The 23,727-nt window shown below is 34.6% G+C and overlaps 1 long non-coding RNA gene across 3 annotated transcripts in view; it reads right to left on the bottom strand.

Annotated features, from left to right (window-relative positions):
* The window catches only part of LOC149921297 (uncharacterized), a 33,689-nt gene extending 23,613 nt beyond the window's left edge, over positions 1-10,076 (bottom strand). Inside the window, exons 1-4 of one of the 3 annotated variants that reach the window (XR_016477324.1) lie at positions 9,939-10,018; positions 7,277-7,292; positions 7,099-7,208; positions 5,806-6,057 (exon numbers count right to left, since the gene is read on the bottom strand). This is a non-coding gene — a long non-coding RNA (uncharacterized LOC149921297). Of the gene's footprint in view, positions 1-5,805; positions 6,058-7,098; positions 7,209-7,276; positions 7,293-9,938 lie in introns of those variants that run through there. The other 2 variants (XR_016477323.1, XR_016477322.1) reach the window with 2 other exon arrangements.
* Between the last annotated feature and the right edge of the window lie 13,651 nt (positions 10,077-23,727).

Consider the following 23,727-nt stretch of genomic DNA (forward strand, 5'->3'; position numbering starts at 1 on the left):
TAATTTAGTACATAATGTTATTTTAATATTAATTTAATACCTAATTTTCATGGAATTTAATATTAATTTAATAACTAATTTTTTGTTATTTAATATTAATTTAGATGACAATGTTAATTTAATCATAATTTAATGCCAAATTTTCATGTAATTGAATATTAATTTAATACTTTATTTTCACGTAATTTAATATTAATTTAATGCAAAATTTTCATGTAATTTAATATTAATTTACTGCCTAATTTTCATGTAATTTAATATCTAATATTCATGTAATTTAATGCCTAATTTTCACGCAATTTAATATTAATTTAATGCCAAATTTTCATGTTATTTAATATTAATTTAATACCTAATTTCCACGCAATTTAATATTAATTTAATGCCTAATTTCCATGTTATTTAATATTAATTTAATACCTAATTTTCAAGCAATTTAATATTAATTTAATGCCTAATTTTCATGTTATTTAATATTAATTTAATACCTAATTTTTAAGTAATATAATATACATTCTTAATAATATTAATTTAATACCTAATTTTTAAGTAATATAATATACATTCTTGATAATATTAATATAATTCTTAATTTTCATGTTGTTTAATATTATTTAATTCCAAAATATTCTTAGAACAGACAGCGACTTTCACTAACCCTGGGAGTCAGTTTATAGACATCCGTTGGCAATCGTGTCAAATAAAACGAAATTTATTAAATTGGTCACTTTATCGGAGTATGATTCTGGCGCTATCTATGATGCGCTGAACTAAAAATGAAGCTCCTCTCAGATATATAGATAGATCTAACGACGTAAGAGGCTTGAAATTTAATTTCCCGAAACAACTAGATCTTGTAGAGAGCCACTGAAACCATATTGGCTTCGAGGAAATTTGTTTCCGCTTTATGAACTATTCTCGTCAGAAATCAGAAAGTTTTTTCTTTGCTAATATTTCGAATGAAATTGGATTATAATGAATACGCCGTACTTCCAAATGTAACTGCCAGGAATCCATACCTCTACTTGGTTATCGCGACAGAATTTGGTCTTGATGTGGCTGACGAGTTTTTTTGACGTCACAATGTTAACTGAACAAACAACAACGTGAGAGGGGAGCGCGCGCAGAGGTGATTTTTTATCTCGTAGGCGGGGCCAAACTCTTCAGAGTGATCTTACCGTACGCGATACGGCAAGATAAGCATTCCGAGTAGAGGTATGGATTCCTGCAACTGCCAAAAGAAACTCATTCGTGAATTACCTTTTCGTAAATGTTTTAATAAAAACATTTGGCAGTCTGAGTGACTGAGCCTGCTATTATTTCGGTCATCATCTTTTACGAATACTGTCAATGGTTTAAGTGTTTTAAAATACTTCTTTCGAGCAGAGTTAATATATGAAGAAATATATAAATGAATAATCGGCTAGGCTAATAATCGAGGCACCACCTTAGGCTCAATTCATCTAGCGACTTTTAATGCTAATCATTTAGTCAAATCCGGTTAATCTTTTATAAACCTCAACCCAGAAATCGTTGGTAAAAATGTATCTGATACATCTCAAGTAACCGATCTGAACTGATCCGGTATAATTAATCTCACCGGATTCAGTTTGCTGCAGTTTTTTGCCTTAAACGTTCATCAAATATATAATCTTGTGGAAATTCAGATAAGCTTCGGGCTTAAGCTATCTGGTTTGCAATTTTTATAAATAAAACTGATCTGATATAGTAGCGTAAATACAGATAATCTGATATCTGAATTAGCTTAATTATTTACTCGGTACAGATAACGCACTGCACAATTTTCTGTTTTCTGGGAATCGGTTGGAAGCCTTAGTTTTAGTATTGTTCAAACATATTTTTTCTCTTACGTCGTGTACCCTGGTTTAGCAAAACGTTTAAAATTTGTGAATATTCTATTGCGACCAGAGTGTTTCCGTTAGACGTCGAGGTCGAACGTTACCGGAGATTTTCACTAATAGTTTCAATTATTTCAATAAGTACTATATAAACAGTTACTTGGAGGTCCTGGCTATCGGATATATTACTTATCGGTGATTTCCTGAAAGATGTTTTATTTAACCGCCTATTGAGGAAAATCTCCACTGGCGCCGCCCCCTGCTGGGGAAAACTAGATAGGTAGCGTATAAGCATACGCTATTAGAGTTTGGCAGATAGTTGCTTGATGCTTTCTTATGGTACGTAATTAAGGATTAGGCTTGATGAAAATGAATAGAAACTATTATTTTAAATTGTTTTGTGTTTCTTCCGTGGCAATATAGTCATTTCGACGCCCAGGGCTACGTTCAGTGAAGCTCAACGGTCTCAACGTTGACAACTTTTTTTCTACTGAACGGTTTTTGAAATTTCCGGTTTTGACGTCACGTTGGCAACGTTAGCTCAACAAACTCAACGATTGAAAGAGCAGGTTTCTTCGTTGTTAAACGGAATCGTGACGTCACAGCACGCGGGAAGGCTAGCTGCGGACGACACATCAGACGATATTTAAAATAAATTACAACAATCGTAAAAAAGCGTTCAGCGAGACAGGATAAAAAGTCTCAACGGAATCAACGTAAAATGGTATACAACCGTTAAGCTTCACTTAACGTTTCAAGATCTAATTTGAAAATAGCAGACGCTACTTCATTGGAGCCACCTGGGGCGCGCCAAAATTCTAAAAAGGAATTCTTCTCTTGAGAAGAGTTTTTCGTTGACGTAAAAATGTTACGTTACCGTCCACAACGGGTTAAATGTATCCCGTTAATAATGTGAACCATATCGAGTCATTCTTAAATTGGTTGTCCGAGGCCTGCTTCTTCGCGGCCTCGGTAATCTAATGGTAGTGGCGTTGGGACGGTCACCCAAAGGTCGAAGGTTCGATTCTTGCCCGTGGTGACAGTCGCTCTGGTATGGATCAATACACAGAAACTTCTAATCATACTGTTTATTTGCTTCAGCATCAAGTAAACTGACTAGAATATTAGCTGCCATTTTTATTTATAATTATCCCCTTTTTGACCAAGTGAGAAGGACCGTCAACATTTTGAGAAGTGAGAATTCTCACTATCAAGGAAAGAATTCTTAGAATTTTGACGCACCCCAGCTGGACTTGTTGAAATTAGTCGCTTAAATAGCCACATTTATTTGGTTAAAACGCTGCGGCGCTGTGTAAGAGTTTTCCGTTGTTTCTCACCATTATCGTATATAAGCGTAGTTATTCAGGGTGTCCACTTCAAAACAATCCAGAGCTAATAATTGAAAAGCTATTTTTCCTAGGAATTTGATATTTTCAGATCGCATAACTTAGCACGCGCAAAATTTAAACTACGCACAAAGTACTTTATTTTCCCGCCCAAATATTTTATTAATCGCGTGACCCACTTGATGTGGAAATTAGACATTTCACGAAAATTAACAAACGTTAACGTCTAGCTGCTGTTTTAATATCACACTAACGAAAATACTTGTTTAATTTTAGTTTTGTTTTTGGTTAAGCAGGGTAAACGGTTTGGGAGCTTCAATAAAATACCCTCTCTCTGACGAGATCGCTGAATGAAATAAATCCGGTTGGTCGTCTGGCTTGCCACCAAAAACACACCCACACAAAACCAATTCATACTCAAGCCAAACCAAGTCTACTACGTTTGAACATTCACTTTATACTCGCAATACGCTTAAATAACTTGACGTCACTGTGTTGACTGAACAAAGAACAAAGTGGGAGGGGAGCGCGCGCAGAGGGGATTTTTTCTTTTGTAGGCGGGGCCAAAACCGTCAGAGTGATCTTACCATACGCGATATGGCAGGATAAGCATTCCAAGTAGATGTATGCATTCCTGTTGTTCCTTATTGCTAGTTTTCATAATGCAAAATGCGATGGCGAGCGTCGTCGCTAAAATCTTTGTTAAAGGGCCACATAATCATTTGAAAATTTTCATATTCATATGGATTAAAATGGAATTATCAATACCCTTTGATGATAAGACAAATTTTGTCACATTTTTTATTTAAATAACGTCCCTAAACATTAATTGACGCAGGCGACAATAGTTCAAAGAAAGTACATAAAAATACCAATTTAATTATTAATTAATTAATAATAGGAGTATTATGAGCTTATCGAAATTTATATTGTTTACGGTTGATATATTGCGAAAAGTTAATGAATGGAGAAAAGTCTTCCATCACTCGCTAAAAGGGGGCGCGACGGTACCAAAACCTAAAAGGCCACGAGGGGTCGCTGTTGGAGTTAGATGAGCCTGAAATGATGAAAATGAACTATGACGAGCTGTTACTGTTTCCCTCGTCATTTACCATTAACCTCATAATTTAAGTTCGTTTCAGTGCCGTAATTAACGTCTCTTTTGAACACAGATTGGCGCGTTAAGCCTTTGCCGGGCCTCGGCCTTCTTTTCCCACCCTTTCCTTATTTCGCGAGTAATTAGCCGCAACTGGCTGCCGAAATATTTCTAATATTTTCTCCGGGTGAAGACGAAGATGCGCTTGGACGTTTTTTTGGTCTGATATAGTGGTCATAAGCCATTAGTTTGTAAAGACAAGCGTATTAGGCTGAGAGACCGGTATTTTAGACAAACAATTTAAACGTACGTGCTATTTACTTAGTTTTCGAGGGAAAATTTCTTGTACTAAAACAACCCTTTTATGTTGGTGAATAATAATATGTAGCATTTATTCTAATAAAATAGTTAATTTATTTAGTGATATTTGTTAATTATCTCCCTGAGATCATCTTTTACATTACTAAATGTGTTTTTCCTTTAACCTTTCTTATGTGTAGTTCGCTTTTTACCTCTCCGATGTGACTTTGTCCTTTAGGAGGGACTATACAATCGCCGTGTCGGTCGGTGTGTGTGTCTGAGCTGCGAACGCGTTCGCATTTTCGGGACAAAGTGTAATCCTTGCGTACGCAGTTTCTAAGAATTAGGCAAAAGGTTTTTCCAAAAGCACCCCCTTTTTCATTCGGTGTATTATAAATTTCAATTGCGATTTGTGATTGTACGTGAAGAATCTTCAACGTTTGGGACGGACCGAGTGCTGAGGATTCCAGTAACCGTCTCAACGACCTAATGACAGGGTTTCCACCAAACGTTCACGGTATACGTCATAGTATAAGTTTGCGATCGCATCGGGCGGGTTTCGAACCCGAGCCCTCCTGCATAACAGAACCACAAATACATGTCACTGTTCATTGAAAATTATAAGCTCAGCTTAAGCGAAAGAGTAAATTAAAAGTTTTTTAAAGTCTTAAATTTTTTTACGTGTTTAATTTTAAAGGTCAAATCTTGTTTTAGCGCAGTCAGCATAGATAAGAGAGTTAAAGGGTAGAAGTTTTATTTTATTTTATTTTTATTTTTTATTTTTTTTATTATAATATATTATATATTTTTTTTATTATTATTATTAAAACGCACGCTTAATTCTTTTACGAACTCGTGACTTAATATAAATGTTTTCCAAACGTCTTTATTGATACAACACCATCAAAATTGGTAGAATAAATTCTGGACGAAGTTTTAAGATCACTACACAACGCTCATCTTTGCATAAACATTCTTGTATCATTTTGCCCGATTACAAAGCATCGTGAAGGGTTATCAAAAAATGTAATGTTTATTTAGGCAATTTTAATGTATTATATGGCTTTAGATATTTCTGGCTCTAGTTATAAACTGTTGTTGAATTTGCATTGAGCTTATATTTCCTTTAAAATAAATTGGAAATTTCACATATATATTTTAATTGGAGTGCAGATTTAATTATTACAAAAAGAGTGCTATCACATTCTATTATAACGTAAATTTAATTATAATATACTTTCTTCATACATTCAATTGCAGAATTTTTTTCCATAAGCGCTCAGGCATTTTTGAGTTCGTCCACTTTTTTTCTTAAATGTTTTGCAGTCATCGTTTGTTGCGCAGCTGCAAACGCAAGCAGAGGAACTAGATTCCCCAACAGAAAATTTAAAGCAAAATCCATGTTGTTTCCTCGCACATTTCAAGCCGTTGCAAATTGTTTCTATGCCCCTACATTCTGAAAATATGCAATTTCTTTTTATTCTTTTTACGCGATTTTTGTATAATTCGCAAGATTCCGGGTAGCATTTGATGGTTCAAATCCTTATCTCACGTCATTGACCTCAAGCTCGAACACTCTTGGTTTGCGCGTCGAAACGGAAGATACTAAACTAGAGCACCCTTAATTAACCTATTTCCTACTTTTATGTTAAATTGGATTAAATAGGATTTTGAAAAAAATAATGTTTCTTTAAAATACCCTTATGATAACCAGAAAATTGTTGTGAACTGTGCTACGGACAAGCTAAGTTCATTGTTAAGCTGGTTTTCCACTAGCGCGTCATAATGTTATTTTCTTTACGCGCCTAAAAACGTTTGAACGTTTCAAAGCCGAGAAACGCGTCGTTGCGCGCGCTAGTGGAAAACAAGAATAAGAATTTATTTGATCGCTTTTCAAACTGCAATAAAATGAAGAGCTTACGATGATACGGAGCCCCTAATTTGCGACTTTTATCGATAGAGTTTTACTGAGAGCGAAAATTGGAGAGAGTTGTATCCTTTATTAGAAGCGCTTAAATTGAGGAGCAAGGTTTTGGTTTTTACAAACCTCTAAACCTGAGGGGTGCTGTTTCGTTTTTTTACAGAGCGCTAAAATTGAGGAGCGCTGTTTCGAATTTCATACGATCACTAAAAATAAAAGCAAAACGAAGGGTGTATTCATTTCTAATAACTCCCTTTAGAAATTAGTACATTCGTGGAGCCACTTAATGAGCGTAAAATGAGATGAGCACTGATTTCTTTCTTTTTATTTGCAACAACTCAAAAGAGACAAAGGAATGTTCTGATTGTCATTTCCTCCCTTTAAATTGGTCTGTTTCCACCGATATATTCCAGTAATAAAAAATTCCCGAAATTACGAAATAGCGGTAATTACATAAGATTGTAGCAGATGGCGCCAGCCTTATTCATATTACCCGTTTTTAATAAAATAAATTTCTGTAACAATCCAAAAAAAATCGGCAAATTTCCGAAAACACTCGTTTAATTGCCTTCCTACTTTCTCGCATTTCGACTGCTCCAATTCCTAGGACAGCGCAGAGCGTCAACGCCAAGAAAACAGCCAAAAGTTTCGAGCCCATGATGTCGTACAGTTCACCGGGATTTTACCTTAATAATCAAAAACGTTTGATTTGAAAATATATTAATACAAGAATAATGTCAATTTGTCATTTTACCCTGAAAAGCTAAGCTCTTTGTATTTTGAAGCGGCGTCATTAGATTAAAGAAAATAAAAATAAAATAAACAATTAAGACTCTTCTTATAATATGTTCAAACACTCTAACATATTAATTTTCTTTAGTTTCCTTAAAACATAAATTTATGAGTACCTGTTTGTTTATAACTTTCAAATCGTTTTTTTTATTAAAAGGTTTTAAGAGCGCTAATATTTTGAATTTCATATTTCTGAACGTACAAATAAGGTAAAAAGAAAATAATTACCAGTAATTATCATGACTAGACAAATTTGAGGTTTTGGAGTATGATTGTAACTTACGCAACCTCACCCTTTTACAATTTTACTTTCTTTTTGTACGTCATCTTCATAAATACTTTGGCGAGCTGCTTCAAACTAATGAAGTTTAATTTAATTTAATTGGAGATTTTCTGTCAAGAATGGCAGAGGGCGCCATAAAGATACGGCAGCTACCACTCACGCAGTTACATTAATACTAGAAAAATGTTTTGCTCGAAATTGGGAAAATTGAAGCTTGAATTTGGTGATTTAAGTGCTTCCCATGGCCATTTTGAAATAACACCTTAATCATAATCTCAAATAAATCACCGGACGTGGTTAGCTGAACAGAAATCTAACGAATACGTTTAATATATGTGTATATTTATAATCTTGTGAACAGCAAAAAATAAACCCTTCACGTCCTTGGTCACATTGTGTCCTTACAAATAAATGAGAAAATTAATACGAATCAAAAGCTATTGGTTCAAATTTGGCAGATTAAAATACCAAATTTATCCAAAACTCTTTCAACCATTGAATGCTGGGGAAATCAATTGGTCGAAATCGAAAATTTGATGTTTGTTAGATATCTAGCAGTAAGCCGCTGTTTTGAACTTTTGAAAAATTGGCCAGGCTTTATTGTTCCACTTAATTAGCTTAACCACGTAATAAATTAAATATTTTGCCATGTCTTAGAAATATTTCGCTTTTTATAATCAATTTCAATTCCATTAAAAGTTAATAATATTGATTCAGTTGAATACGTGACAGGTGCAAACTAAGAAATACCGTAATATATCAATAATTTCATTGAAAAGGCATTATTTTTACTTAAACATAGTTCAATTAAATATTACATATCTAAAAAATGTCATATAATTCCTTTAAACCGGGAACTAGCAAAATTTCTTCGACGTTTGAATTTTGCCAATAATCAATACAACCACGGCGGTTAAAGGCTTGAGGCAATGGATTGGAAAAGATGATATTTTCGAAAGAAACTAACAAATTCTCGTAGCTTCCTTAAAATTTATCAGTTTTTTTAGATGGGAGAAGTTGCGTTCTCGTACTGTTTTGTATGAAAATGATTATTTACCGACTCTTGTAGCACGTGTTGCAAATTTAAAAGAATGGTCTATATACTGATTTCTTATTCTAGGCTATTCATGATTTCATTTTTCTTTACATGCATTAAAAGTGCGAAAGAGGTATATTGCGAATTGCACCAAGATAATTCGCAATAATCAATATTAACGATAGTACTTTGTGAAAAAATCCCCCTTTGTTGACTTTAACAAGTGACAAATTTAGGATCTAAAATGGGCCTTGGCTTCACTAGAGCTAACACCCACGATATCAGAGTAACCAAACCACATTCAAATATATTTCTACCTTTCTCATTTTTCTCAAAAAACTTTTAAAAGCAAAATAATTTTTGACGAGCAGGATTACTATTTGAATTTACGATGTTTTAAAATAATTTTAGTTTTTCCCATCATTCTACGATGACTTTGAAGAGCGCCATAGAGCTACCAAGTTTGGCCTACTATTTACTAGCCCCTGGAAGTAGTCTGCATCAAGCAGAAAACCCAGCACCAAGGAAATGCTAACATTAGGGTTTGATTTAGTGTGACAGTAAAAAAGGACTTTGTAAACAAATCGAGGTAAACAGCGTGAAAAATAAACTTAAACAGTATTTAAAGTCGCTATACTAATTAAAAATGAATATTGGTTAAACACGTTTTGGTTTTCTTCATCTACCCAGGTATATAAAATTATTCTAAAATGTGAAAAATTCTACTCTTACTCTACATTATTTCTTTAGCAGTCTAAATAAAAACAAGCTTCACTGATTTTAAATAAATTAATTTCACGCCGTCTAATAACTCATGTCGTTCAAACAAGAGAGTGTCCTGCCTAACTTTTCTAAAAGCTCAGTTTCTCGGGGTGGTCTTGGTACTTATGACAATGGGGATTGAAAAGGGAGAAAAAAGATGTGCTCAACAACATTCTACTTTTGTTAGTGGAGTTTATACAACATTAACTTTAAGCAAATGACTACAAATAATATTGATCTCGATATCGCTATGTGGTAATCCATTCCGTAAATTGTTTAAAATTTCAAATAGATCTCCTTAATCAAGGAACACCACTGCGCGTTTTAAAAAAAGTGTCGCGGAAAAATCAGATAACCTGTTATGGTAACATCAAGTGCAATTCTTTGATTATGAAATATGGTATTGGATTAAATTACTTAAATACTCTTAATTCTTAATTAACATTATTTAAAATATATTTCCCAGGAAGTTGAATATTTGTAATATAGATCTTATCTTATCTTATCAAAAACGATAAAATAAATAATTAGGCAAATTCTTACGAGAACAAATTTTGAAGGAAACAAACTCCGGCAATTTCCAAACAAGTAATGTTCTCTTCCGTGTCCTACGCGCCTTTTTATCGCGAAGCCGCGAATCGTGTAGTTGACATGCAGAGTTTCCTTTACCTCGCAGAGATACTTCACGCTCGAGTTTAGTGATCTTTACTGACGTTGACTTTACGTAGAATGTATTAAAGACTGGGCGTTCACGTCGATGTTCGCGCGATCAGCTTAATTCGGGGAAACGTCTGGACTACTCTTACTCCGAAAGTTCCTCTTCTCACTATAACCTGAAAACCTTGACAAAGATGCGGTTCATACAGGCTACAGACGCAATTACTTCTAAGTAACGTATACTTGATACCAATGGCCTACATATTAAAATTTACGTCAAAGTTATGACTTTAATACAATTAAAGAATGCTTTGTCATAAATTAAAATTCAAAACCTGTCGTTCATGAATTATATACTCGTAAACGCTTTCGTGTTGAAACTCTTAGTTAAAAAGCTCCGAAATTTAGCAACAGATTCTAAATAATGGAAATTATTGAGTAAAATTTCTTGTTATTAAAATAATAATATTATTAAATAATAATAATATTTAAGATGTATTGTTATATGAATTTTCATCGTATTCCTTTAATTATAATTTTGGAAATAAAGATTTCTGTAAAACAAATGATTGGAAGATGAAAGTTAACGTCCTCATATGTGTTGTTTCATTCGAGACACACGTTAGTTCCTCGCAAAGTCTTTTAAAAATAAATAACACATGATTGAAAAATAAAAGTTAAGGGGACTCCTTATATGTATACTTTTGTTTGACACACGTAAGGTCCACACAGTGGTTGTAAGACTAGTAAAACCAATTAAGTTAACGCCCTCATATGCATAGTTTCGTTCGACACACTGAAGGTCCTCGCAACGTCTTTTTAAGAATAATATATAACATGATTGGAAAATCAAAGTTAACGTCCCAGTGGAGTAGACAAGGGGAGGGTTTCCATGTTGACACCCCCCCTTCATATACTTCGACCCTCCCCTTGACAAATTTCTGGTTACGCCACTGTAAGGGCCCCATATGTATAGTTTCGTTCGACACACGTAAAGTCCTCACAATGTCTTTTTAAGACTTGTATAGACCTATACTAAAAGGTGCGTAAAAATGTCAAGCCTCTCACCCGAATTTGAATTTATATAAAAGTTAATATCTGGCCCTGCGCAATTTCGGCTTTTCGACTTATAATCGCTTGCATTTCAGTCGACGTAACAAAGAACTGATATTGATTGGTCTTCAGTGGCGTAACTACGTGGCACAATTGGGTCAAGTTGTCCAAAAAGGGCGCCATTTCGTTTGAATTTTTCAAATTTGTTTTTCTTTGGAAACAGTGAAGGCGTTAAGGGTAGACGAGATATGATATAGCCTACGTTTGTTTGCACTGAGGGGCGCACAAATTGACTTGTGCGGGCCACCAAGAGACACTTCAAGTCGATTTTTAGGGTCACAAATTAAAATAAAATAATTGAAAATAAATTAAAGACTATTTTCGGTTAATGCATAATATTTTTAAAATTTAATCTTAAGTCAATGTATAGGGGGAGCAAAAATCAAGGAAAAGGGGGCCCACAACTGAAAGGCATTGTTTATTAGCCTACACCTAAAAATCTCCTGTTCTGAAAACATTTCGGGGTTGTGGAGAGGGGCGAGCGCCCCTTTTTATCTAATGGTCCTTGGGCATTCGACGATAGTTACGCCACTGTTGGTCTTCATATAAATTCAAATTTACGCCGGGAGGGTTGCATTCCTCTTCACCGTCGTTTAGTATAGGTCTATAACTCATTTTTGGGGAATCAAGGTGAACGTCCTCATGTATAGTTTCGTTCGAGACACATAAGCTTCTCCCGACGTCGTTAACCGTCATCGTTCGTTGTAATACTTGATAGGTAATGCAATAACCTTTAAATGTCGCGCCGTCTAAGTTCTTACGTTGTCCAGTAGATGGCGTATGCGTCAATGATGAGTAATAGCGGGAAGAATATCTAGAACTTTCGGAAGAGGCCGGCTAGTGATTTGTGTCGCGCGAAGTGTGTGTGTATCATTATTCATTGTTATAAATTCGGTTAATTAAACTGTTTATATTTTTTATGATTTAGACTGTTTATTTATTAAACAAGATCATCCCGTTAGCAAGAGAGCTAACATACTTGTGATTTCTTAATGCTATAAAACTAATTTATATAATTATTTTAGAATATTGCCAGTTTGATATAAATTTTTAAACTAATTGTTTAAAATTGCAACAAAGATATTTACCAGTCCAATTAAAAATAGAAACGTGTTCAAGCGGTTAAATTTTAAATTGAAAAAACGTTGGTTCCCAAATGTGTGTTATGTTGTCACTTAAACACGGTATCCTTAAAACTGTTTAGATTTCAGAGATATTTTCTCTATCGTCCCCGTGGTTGTTGATTTTTGGTGGTATGATACTGTATAATGTTTTAACATGACTAATTATTTCAATTAATAGTATATTTATTGCAAATAAAATTTCCAATTAGACTAAAATTGAATATTGTAAATGCTGTGTATAATAAACCTAATGGAAAAGCTGCTAGATTGCAATCTACATTTGAAAACGTCAGCCCAAAACAACTACATGTACATTACCCTACGGGGCAAAGTTCTGATTGTCGGCTTTTGAGATTGGTTTTGCGGGTGAAAGTTAGCCAACCACTACATGTTATGGCCAAAAAAGGATGCAGGTTTTGAGACTTCTGAAATCGTAATCACCCAGCAATGGTCTATCATTAGCCGACATAGTTCTAGTCCATCCCTTATCAGTGGCGTAGCTGAGAGCTCAAAGCCCCCCACCCACGCAAAAAAAATATATGGTACCCCTTTTTAAATGGTTTTAGGGTGAGCGGGCGCCCCGAAGCTCGGCGACCTCCAGCGCCGCGGGCCCTGTGGACCATCAGCTTTGCACTGTCCCTTATATATGTAATAACATAAGTAATATAATACCAAAAGGTATGACAATTAGCAATAAATTATCACTGATTTTCACAGTGATTGTGTTATCCAAATTTAGTTCAGCACAGACACTCCCAAGGCGAAATATACTACTCACAAGGACGAAAACATACTTCTAAGACCAGTTGCAGGTCCACATCGAAGCTGCGAGAGAGAGTCCGTGGTGTCCGTGTACTAAATTAATCCAAATTAAACAATGACACAAAATTAATTTGTATAAACAATGATTTCATTCAACACTTACTACACTGCAAATTTGAGGTACATTTAGCGAACATGTCGAGAACAGTTATGTGCTCCCATGTGATCTTGTAATGTGTCTATGTGAACTCACAAGGTTCTTAAAAATCATTATGTGTTCTTCTTGTAAACCATGGTGTTATTAAAGTGTTCAAGTGTTCTAAAATTGTAGAATTAAAATTTTCAAGAACGTTTGGTTCGCATATCAAGAACACTATTCTTTCAAAGTGATCTTGAGATGTCTCTAGATTTTCATATTACACAGGCATAACGTGTTAAGGTTTTGAACACATTTTAATGTTCAAAACTTTTTGATCCAGAATATTAAATTTTTCATTTTAAATACTTAAAATTTAAACCACTGGCAGCTCTATTACATTATTTGGGTGTTTTGATCTAAAATAAGTTGATAAATAGCACCTAGTTTACAGTACTTGACCATTCGTAATGAATGCTATTTCTTAACTACTCAGTGTGAGGCTGAGAGCGACCAAAATAATCTAATACTGCTTGCAGTGGATAACAAAAAGTAAAGGAAAAACAATTTAGTTTGTAATGGTCAAGTACTGCCACCAGGTGTTATTTCTCAACTATTCAAAGTGCGAAACAACAAAATAATCTAATACTGCTCACACATGGGCAAAATAGCTGCCCTCCACCCTCCATCCCTCTGCCCTCCGGAGCGAACGAACGTACTCCTTCATTCATCCATCCGCCCTCCATAACTAATATCTGCCCTCCATCCTCTACCCCTCCGCCCTCCAGTGAGTAGAGCTACACTCCGTCATATACCCCTCTGCCCTCCGTAGCTAAATCTGCCCTCCATCCTCCACCCCTCCGCCCCCCGGAGCGAAGACACGCACACCGTCAATCATACCTCTTTCCTCCAGAGTCTAGAAATACACTCCGTGAAATTCCCCTCCGCCCTCCGGAGCGAAGATCCATCCTATGCCCTCCAAAGCTAAGATTTGCCCTCCACCCTCCGCCCTCGAGAGAGTAGATCTGCACTACGTTATTACGAGTTAATCTTAAATTGATTTCTACTAAAACCTAAAGTGTATATTGTAGTTCTTCCAAGCACACAGTTAAATTGGTTGGTTTGACGTTTACTACGTTAAGAAGTAAGCGTTTTATAAATAATGGCTTAAAGGCCGAGAACAGACTACATTTTCTCGTGCGCGTCCTACACATGCCAATTTTTTTTGGCAAGAGACCATACTGCCACTCAAGGTAGTCAAGCTGTCTGTCGTCAAAAGGTTGGCATGAGTAGGATGGGAGAGGTTGAAATTCGCGCACGAGAAAACTTTGTTACTATTCTAGGCCTTTAAGCTGTATTTAAGGCACTTTTTTTAACGAACACGTTGAGAGAACATCTCCGTTCGTAAACTTTACACGTTACAAGGCGAAACACGAAAAGTCCAAGAGCCCACGACAAAATAAGTGACTGATACAATACACGGTAGTCTTTGAATTACCATTACGAAGGGTAACCAAGAAATGTTTGTCTTACGGGCCGGAGTGCGGGTTTTTCACCATAGCAACCAAAAACATTTTCAACAACAAAAATTTCGTAGGGGATTTTACATGGGAAATCAACAGAATGTAAGGGTTCCCTCCCCCCCCCACCCTCTTTGAAATTTTTAAAAAATTCAGACAAAATTGTTTTTGCTCCAAATTGTTTCAAAATTTTGTAATTAACTAAAATCAAGTAAATAATGCTAAATCTCAGTAAAATTATGAAATTGCGATTGAAATTTCACTGCTTTTTTGAAATTCCACAAATCACACGATGTTGCCTAAATTTACTAAAATGGTTGAAATTTAATGAAATTTAGTTAAATGCGTCGCTTTGGAACCATTTGGAACAAAAATATTTTGTCTGATTTCAAATTTCGTGATTTTCATCGTCTTTTCGCGCCATCTAGGAACCGAAATTGGAATCTATTTTTTAATTTCATGTTGTCATGAGAATTACTGAATACAGCCGAATTATTTTGTTAAAGAAAGTTCGATATTGGAAGCTCCAAATATTTTAAATAGCCCAAGAGGTTATTATAAAAAGCATGATTAAGGTTTATTGTTAAGAAGTAAAGAGAAATACATAATTTTAAATGTGTATAGCTCATTAAGACAACATTAGCCCCAAGAAAGCGTGGTAACTATTTTAAAAGAAACTGCCAATTCAACTGGTAAGACGGAGAAATAAATTTACAAAATTAAATATTTCTACATACTATTTTAAATTTAAGAATGATAGGAATGTCTTATCTTTTAAATTTGCTCGCCCCCACAATTATGAAATGTAAAAATAAAGATTCCAATTTTGGTTTCTAGATGACGCTAAAAGATGACGAAAAGAGCAAAATTCGAATTTGACCGTAAAATGGCTAATTTCAAATTTCACGCGGTGGAATGACCGGAAACGATATGAGGCATCCTTGCGCCGATTGTACTATATATTTTGTCTTTCTTAGCCTGCAATTGACTATAGGGAAAACAGATTTAAACGTATAAAACTTAATTGAACGACTTAACCGGTGAATTTGGCTCGGTTAGGGCCAATGTAGAAGTATAAACAAGCATAACGCTAAAGTAAAAGTATGTTATAAAAGCATGTAAAAGCGACATGTTATAGGCATTCTTTGAGCCATTCAGATCAATTTTTGCTGGTCAATATCACATGAATTATCAAAAATGCAACTTCATAACGTCTATCCTTCAGCCAAATTGTACACCCTTATTAAAAAGCCCTGTTAACCTCTGTGAAAATGGACTATCTAGGTGAGCACTGTTATATTTGCGTTAATCTAATTACTCTTGAGCCTGAGTTTAACAGTGACTAAATGAATTAAATGAGAGTCAAACAGTATTACATAAACTAATGATTTAATAAGGCTATTAACGAAAGAGATTAACATTTACCTCGAGCATTGTTACAGCTTATTCATACAGCGAGGTAATAATTCACGCGCATTAGGGGTCACAGGTGTAAATACACGGGCGTTTAGAAATAGCGGCGATGGCGCCATCTAGAGATCATAATCAGAACATAACAAGCACAAAGCACACCCCAGCCCATCCGTGTTCTCCCGTCCATCCTCCCCATTACGCAATAATCCCTCCGCCTTTACCCTCCGTCCTCCATATTAAAATATAGCCCTCCATATTAAAATATAGCCCTCCATATTCTACCCTCCACCCTCCCGAATACGATTTAAACCCGGCGTTTTCTACCCTCCACCCTCCATTGAAACCTTGAGCCCTCCATATTCTCTCCTCCACCCTCCCAAATACGATTTAACCCCTCCGTTTTCGACCCTCCACCCTCCATTGTAACAGTGAGCCCTCCATTTTCTAACCTCCACCCTCCCGAACATGATTTAACCCTTCCGTTTTATACCCTCAACCCTCCTCAATAAAATGCAGCCCCTCCATTTTCTGCCCTCCGCCCTCTATTCTTCTACCCTCTAATCTCCGACATATATCGGAGGGTTTTCAATTCCCTCCGGGACTCCGGAGGGTCCCTCCGGAGTTTTGCCCATGTATGATACTGCCGCCAGTGGATAACAAAAGTATGAGAAAAAACACAAATCTGGTTTGTAATGGTCAAGTACTGCCACCAGGTGTTATTTCTCAACTATTCAAAGTGCGAATCACCAAAATAATCTAATACTGCTGCCAGTGGATAACAAAACTATGAGAAAAAAACACAAGTCTGGTTTGTAATGGTCAAGTACTGCCACCAGGTACTATTTCTCAACTATTCAAAGTGCCAGTGACCAAAATACTGCTGCCAGTGGATAACAAAACTATGAGAAAAAAACACAAGTCTGGTTTGTAATGGTCAAGTACTGCCACCAGGTACTATTTCTCAACTATTCAAAGTGCCAGTGACCAAAATACTGCTGCCAGTGGATAACAAAACTATGAGAAAAAAACACAAGTCTGGTTTGTAATGGTCAAGTACTGCCACCAGGTACTATTTCTCAACTATTCAAAGTGCCAGTGACCAAAATACTGCTGCCAGTGGATAACAAAACTATGAGAAAAAACACAAGTCTGGTTTGTAATGGTCAAGTACTGCCACCAGGTACTATTTCTCAGCTATTCAAAGTGCCAGTGACCAAAATAATCTAATACAGCTGCCAGTGGATAACAAAAAGTATAGGAAAAAACAATTTGGTTTATAATGGTCAAGTACTGCCACCAAGTGTTTTTTCTCAACTACTCAAAGTGCGAAACACCAAAATAATCTCATGGAGCTGGTTGCAGTACCTGACTTTCTAGACTTTTATGTAATCCACTGGCAGCTGTATTAGATTATTTTGGTGGGTCTTTTTGGGTTAATTTGCTGTACCTTGGGTAATTATTTGAACCGAGTCGACTGTATCTTAGAATTATTGGTGAAGTTTTATTTTCTACTAAAATCCCTTACTGAATCAAATTAAAATAGGTTTTTTTTATTTATACAAATATAATTAACATTTTCTTAAATTAATCTCTATTTCAAATTCAAATAGGTTTTTTTATTTAAACCAATAAAATTAAAATTCCATTAAATTAATTTTAATTTTTATTGGTAATTAAATGTAAATAAAATTCCTTTAAATTGATTTTTATTTATTTGAAATTAAATGTAATTAAAATTCCATTAAATTGATTCCACGAACATTTTAAGTACACTTCCAAAAACAACATCTGTAGAACACTTTAGGTGCTCTTAAATTGGGAATTTAAGTGCACCATACACTTTCAGAACATATTAAGTTCACTTTAATAGCACACTTTTAGATCATAAGAACATTTTTAGTTAATATTATGTGAACGTTTTAAGAACGTTGAAAAGTGCTAAGAACATGATTAGAGCACTTTTAGGACACTTTGTATGTGTTCTTCAAACATCCCGGAAGTGTATGAGATCTTAAATCGATACCGTTTTAGGTGATCTTAATGTGTTTTTATTGTGTTCTTTAAATGTACCTCATATTTGCAGTGTATAAATAAAAGTAAAAATATTAACCATAACCATTATATTTCCTATTATCCCAACGTTAAGTTATTTATTGATAATATCTCTCGACAATAGCCAAATAAATCACGACATCCTAAGTAAGGACTGTTAGCTCTGCCATGACCGTTCTTTTTTTCGACTAATTCCTGGTTTCAAAGCGTCCGATAGGAGGACACGTCGATCCTAAGGCGCCAGTTATTTATTTACTTACGAGGAGTGTACCCGAGGTGTAAATCACCGATTTTGATGAAACTCGGGGGGTATGTAGAGCTTAGGGTAACTTGAATTTACACCAAGGGAAAAGTTACGCTGGGCTTCCGTTTTGTTATGGCAACCGAAAATGTTTTTGACAACTTAATATGAAAAACTCTACATTAGAAAAAGCATGGGATTTTCTCGGTGAAAATTTTGAAAAATAAAAAAAAAATAATAATTTAAAGTTCAACTAAAATGCTCAATTTGAACAATTTTGGCTGAAATTCATCAAGTTTGGGTAAACTTAAACCAAATTTGGGTAAATTGAGAAAATTTCATTGAATTTGATAAATAAAGGAATATTTGCATATTTTACCTAAATAGGTTATTGTCAAACAACTTTTTTTGAAATCGACCAAAATTGGCTAAATTGACCAAAATTGGATAAAATGACCTAAAATGTTTAAAATAGGATTAAATCAGGTTAAACAACTAATATCGTCTAAAATGGGTAAAATTATAAAATTTTGGGGGTAATTTGAGAAAATTGAGTAAAACAGCCAAAAATTAATAAAATTGAATAAAATTGTGTTAATCCAACTACTATCGGATAAAATTGGGTAAAATAAGCAGACTTCGCCCAATTGACAAAAATTGGGTAGAATTGTGTTAAAACTACTAATATCGGCTACATTTGGGTAAAACGAAAAAATTTGGGTAAAACAGCCAAAATTTGATCTTGAAGTATGTTTTTTCACAATTGGGGTATTTTGGATGTGAACGAAAGGGAGGTTTTTAACGAAAAAATCTTTAAGTTATAGTAGTTTCGTTATTAATTAGTGTTTACGAAATTACAACGAAATCGATAGCCTTTTAGTTTCTAATTAAACTTATTTTTTTGGTTTTCTTCAGTTCATCTACTTTTGGTCCTCCTCACTTTTTGGTAGTTTGACAGATTTATTGTAGCCAATTTCAATTGATTAAAGACGATTCTAGTCGAAACTTATTTAATTTAAGTAAATACTGCTCTTTTTATCCAATTTCGTTCATTTCAATTAACTCAACGCGATTCTAGTCAAATTCATTTATTTAACCCCAATTACGGTTGTTTAACCAAATTTCATTCATTTTATTCAATTTCAATCATTGTTAGCTACGTGTTTGGCTGTTTTACCCAAATCATTAGCCGACATTAGTAGTTTTAACACAATTCTACCCAATTTTTATCATTTGGGCGAATTCTGATTATTTTACCCAAATTTTATAGTTTTGCGCAAATTTTATTTTTTTACCCAATTTTATCCGATAGTTTATTCAGTTTTATTAATTTTTGACTGTTTTACTCGATTCTCTCAAATTACCCCCAAAATTTTATAATTTTACCCCATTGTAGCCGCTATTAGTTGTTTTAACACAATTTTACTCGATTTTTGTCATTTGGACGAATTTTGAGTATTTTACCCAAATTTTATCATTTTACCCCATTTTAGACGATATTAGTTGGTTAAACCCGATTTTATAATTTTACCCCATTGTAGCCGCTATTAGTTGTTTTAACACAATTTTACTCGATTTTTGTCATTTGGACGAATTTTGAGTATTTTACCCAAATTTTATCATTTTACCCCATTTTAGACGATATTAGTTGGTTAAACCCGATTTTATCCAATTTTAAACATTTTAGGTCATTTTACCCAATTTTGGTCTTTTTAGCCAATTTTTGTCGATTTCAAAAAAAGTTATTTGACAATAACCTATTTAGGTAAAATTTGCAAATATTCCTTTATTTATAAAATTCAATGATATTTTCTGAATTTTACCCAAATTTGGTTTAAGTTTACCCAAACTTGATGAATTTCAGCCAAAATTGTTCAAATTTAGCATTTTAGTTGAAATTTAATTTTTTAAATTTTTTTTGAGTTTTCAAAAATTTTCACAGGGTTACCCCCTGTGAAACCGGGAAAATCCCATGCTTATTTAAATGTAAATTTTTTCATTTTAAGTTGTCAAAACATTTTCGGTTGCCATACCAAAACGGAAGCCCAGCGTAACTTTTCCCTTGGTGAAAATTCATGTTGCCCCAAGGTCTACATACCCCCCGAGTTTCATCAAAATCGGTGATTTACACCTCGGGTACACTCCTCGTAAGTAAATAAATAGAGCCAATAAATCGCAATTTGATACTAAGACGAATACAGTGTACAATTGGTGGAAACCCTGACGTTGAGAGGTTGCACTCAGCACTCGGTCCGTCCCAAAGTCAATAAAAATAAGTTGGAGAGAAAACGCCCGTACAAACACAACAGACTCAACATCCACAACCATCATAACACAAACACCACAAACTCAACACCCACAACCGTCACATCACGAACTCAACATTCACAACCTACACATAAACATTACAATAACGAAATATCCAATCAAACTGAGTTAAAACTGTCGCTACGGTGAGCATTGACGAAAAAAGACCAACCAAACCAAACCGCAAATCAATCCGTTAACGCTCACCGTCACACGGTGGTTTTGCCAACCCTTCGAGAAACTGCGTACGCAGTGATTACCCTTTGCCCCGAAAATGCAGGCCTGACAGACCGACAGACAGACAGACACGGTGAGGTAAAAAATTAAACATCTTATAAAAAATATTTATAATTGATATTATAGTGTGTGTTAACTCTCGTGTTAAACAACAGTTTCGGGGACGGCAACGATGAACGCAAAATGGAGGAAATCTCTGATCTCTACCTTATTTTCAAGGCGAATGTGTTTAAGTGAAAAAAGGATACTTGTGAAGACCAACGGTTTTTCAATTTAAATTTTAGCACTCAAAATTTAATTTAAGCAAGATCCCCATATAAATACAATTTTTTATTATTCTTTTATGCCAAAATTTTCTTACATTTTTTTATTAATCGAAATTTTTACATTAAAAATTTCATGCAAATCAATGAAATTTTTCAAACTCAAGCGAATTTACCAAATAGACGAATAACAAAAACTATTCAAATATTGTAACCAGCAAAAACTGGGTGTAGAGGAAATCTTAGAGGGAAGCGACACCGTTATTGGTTGCTTTAGATCCTAGTACACGCATGCGCATTTATGATTTTTATGTTTTTATTTTTTTGAACATGGCTGCCCTAGTTATTTACTTGGGAAATTTCATCCCCCCCCCCCACCGTATGTTTGATAGGTGCAAAGATGCGAGGCGCCATCTAGCAGCGAAACTAATAGGACGATGGGAAATTTGAATCGGCAATTCCAATAACTAGTTTCAAAACCGAATAATTTTAGTCTTAACGCAAGTTCTTAAGCTTTTTCTTTTTAAACTGTGTATACATATAAATATTTTCAAATGTAAATAAAGTAAAACAAATATTTGTCAATTTAGGCATAAACCTTAATATGGTAAAATGCCTAAAACTTGAACCGTTCTTAGCTGTAAAAGTCAGTCTTTGAGTATTTTTTTGAAATAAAAAACAAGCATTTTACAATTGATCATATTATATCATTTAATTTTATCGCTTAAGATTTCCTCATTCTAACAAACTGATTATAACCATTAAACGATTAATTTTCAAACTTGGGAATAACCATAATGTGTGTGGTAAGCACTTCAACAATAACAAAATTCAATTCCTCCGTTATTCTTTGGAAAAGCAAGTTTGGATTTTAACATCAGATTTAATGAAACCGGGACAAAAGTATACAATTAAAGGTAATTCATAGTAAAATCGGTATATACATGATAACATGATGAGATGGACACCATGCAGATTGACCGTATTGGTAAAATACCCGAAATATTCGATCTTCCTTACAAGATGAGCGCTCCTATGGTCTTGAATTGGAAGTAACAGATGATGATCACGCGGAGGTCACTACTTGTCTTCATAATTTTTTGGTCTTGCCCAATAGAGTTTAATATGTAGTTTAAATTGGGTAGTCTGCTATATCTGAATTTATAAAATTGGATTTCATTGAAGATGACTCTTCATGTAAAGTTCAAGACTCAGTTTTAGATCCAATACCAGTTTGGCGGGAAGTTTGAATTAAACAATTTCTTTCGATATGCTGGAATAGGATTATAATTGGCGGGTGGCGGGAAGTTTGAATTAGACAATTTCTTTCGTAAGTTAGAATAGGATTATAATTGGCGGAAGTTTGAATTACAGTGGTGAAACTAGGGGGGTGATGGGGGTGGCCCACCCCGGGTGCCACCCATTTGGGCGTGATTGGGGGGTGACACCCGACCGGGGAAAAATAAAAACGTGCACAAACTAGATACTAGTAAGTAGCACACCATGATATCCGCCCCGGGTGTTACCCATGCTAGCTACGCCACTGTTGAATTAGACTTGTAAATTTCTTTCGATATGCTAGAATATTATTATAATTAGCGGGTGGCGGGAAGTTTGAATTAGACAATTTCTTTCGATATGCTAGAATAGCATTATTATTGGCGGGATGTTTGAGTTAGATAATTTCTTTGATATGTTATAAAAGGAATATTTTTCGACGTTGTAAATTAATTATATTGGATTATTATTGCACGTCGTAAGACATCGAAGGTAGCTTAACTATTTAACCTTTGAAACTTTGCGTCGATGTGAAACTAATATTCCGGCTGGGCTGCCTTGTTTTTCTCCAAAAGCGTAGGTATTTTTAAGGAGGCACCTTTGCTTACCACATCCAAATACACTACGATAATGGACAAATAAAACTGATGGTCAACCTGTGTTCACTGCTGAATGCTTTGATTACATTAAAAATGAGGTTACCAAATCCGAGCATCCAATATTAATAAAGGTATCTTTGGATGAAATTTCCATCAAGAAACATTGGCTTGAAGAAATTTCGGTGATGAGGCAGTTAGTTGCAACAGATATTTTTCCAACTTTAACTGAACTTAAGTATGGTGACGAACATAGAAAAAAATAAGAAAAAAAATAGAGACATCAATAATCAACAAATGATAGAAGTTGTTCAAAAGAAACTTACCAAGCTCATTCTATTTCAGGGGCAATAAGAGTAGCTACAATGCCAAATCCTTAGGACTACTTGTCAAAATTTTAATAATTTATTCAATCTAAGAAATATCTCCAGATTTAATAAATATACTGAAAAAGAAACATCATATTTATATAGACTTTATTTTAATTATTCTTGACATGATTTCCTCCCGAACAATAATATGGCAACAATTGCTTTGTTTACATTTTGCGGACCCAGCTGATTGCCTTAAATGCTTATTGTAGTTTATTTTGCCGCGCATTGATGGCGTCACTTAAGCTTGCACCTATCACGC

The sequence above is a fragment of the Leiobunum rupestre genome, chromosome 11 (assembly GCF_980474605.1).
Source record: "Leiobunum rupestre chromosome 11, qqLeiRupe1.1.hap1, whole genome shotgun sequence".
In the NCBI taxonomy this organism is placed as follows: Eukaryota; Metazoa; Arthropoda; class Arachnida; order Opiliones; family Sclerosomatidae; genus Leiobunum; species Leiobunum rupestre.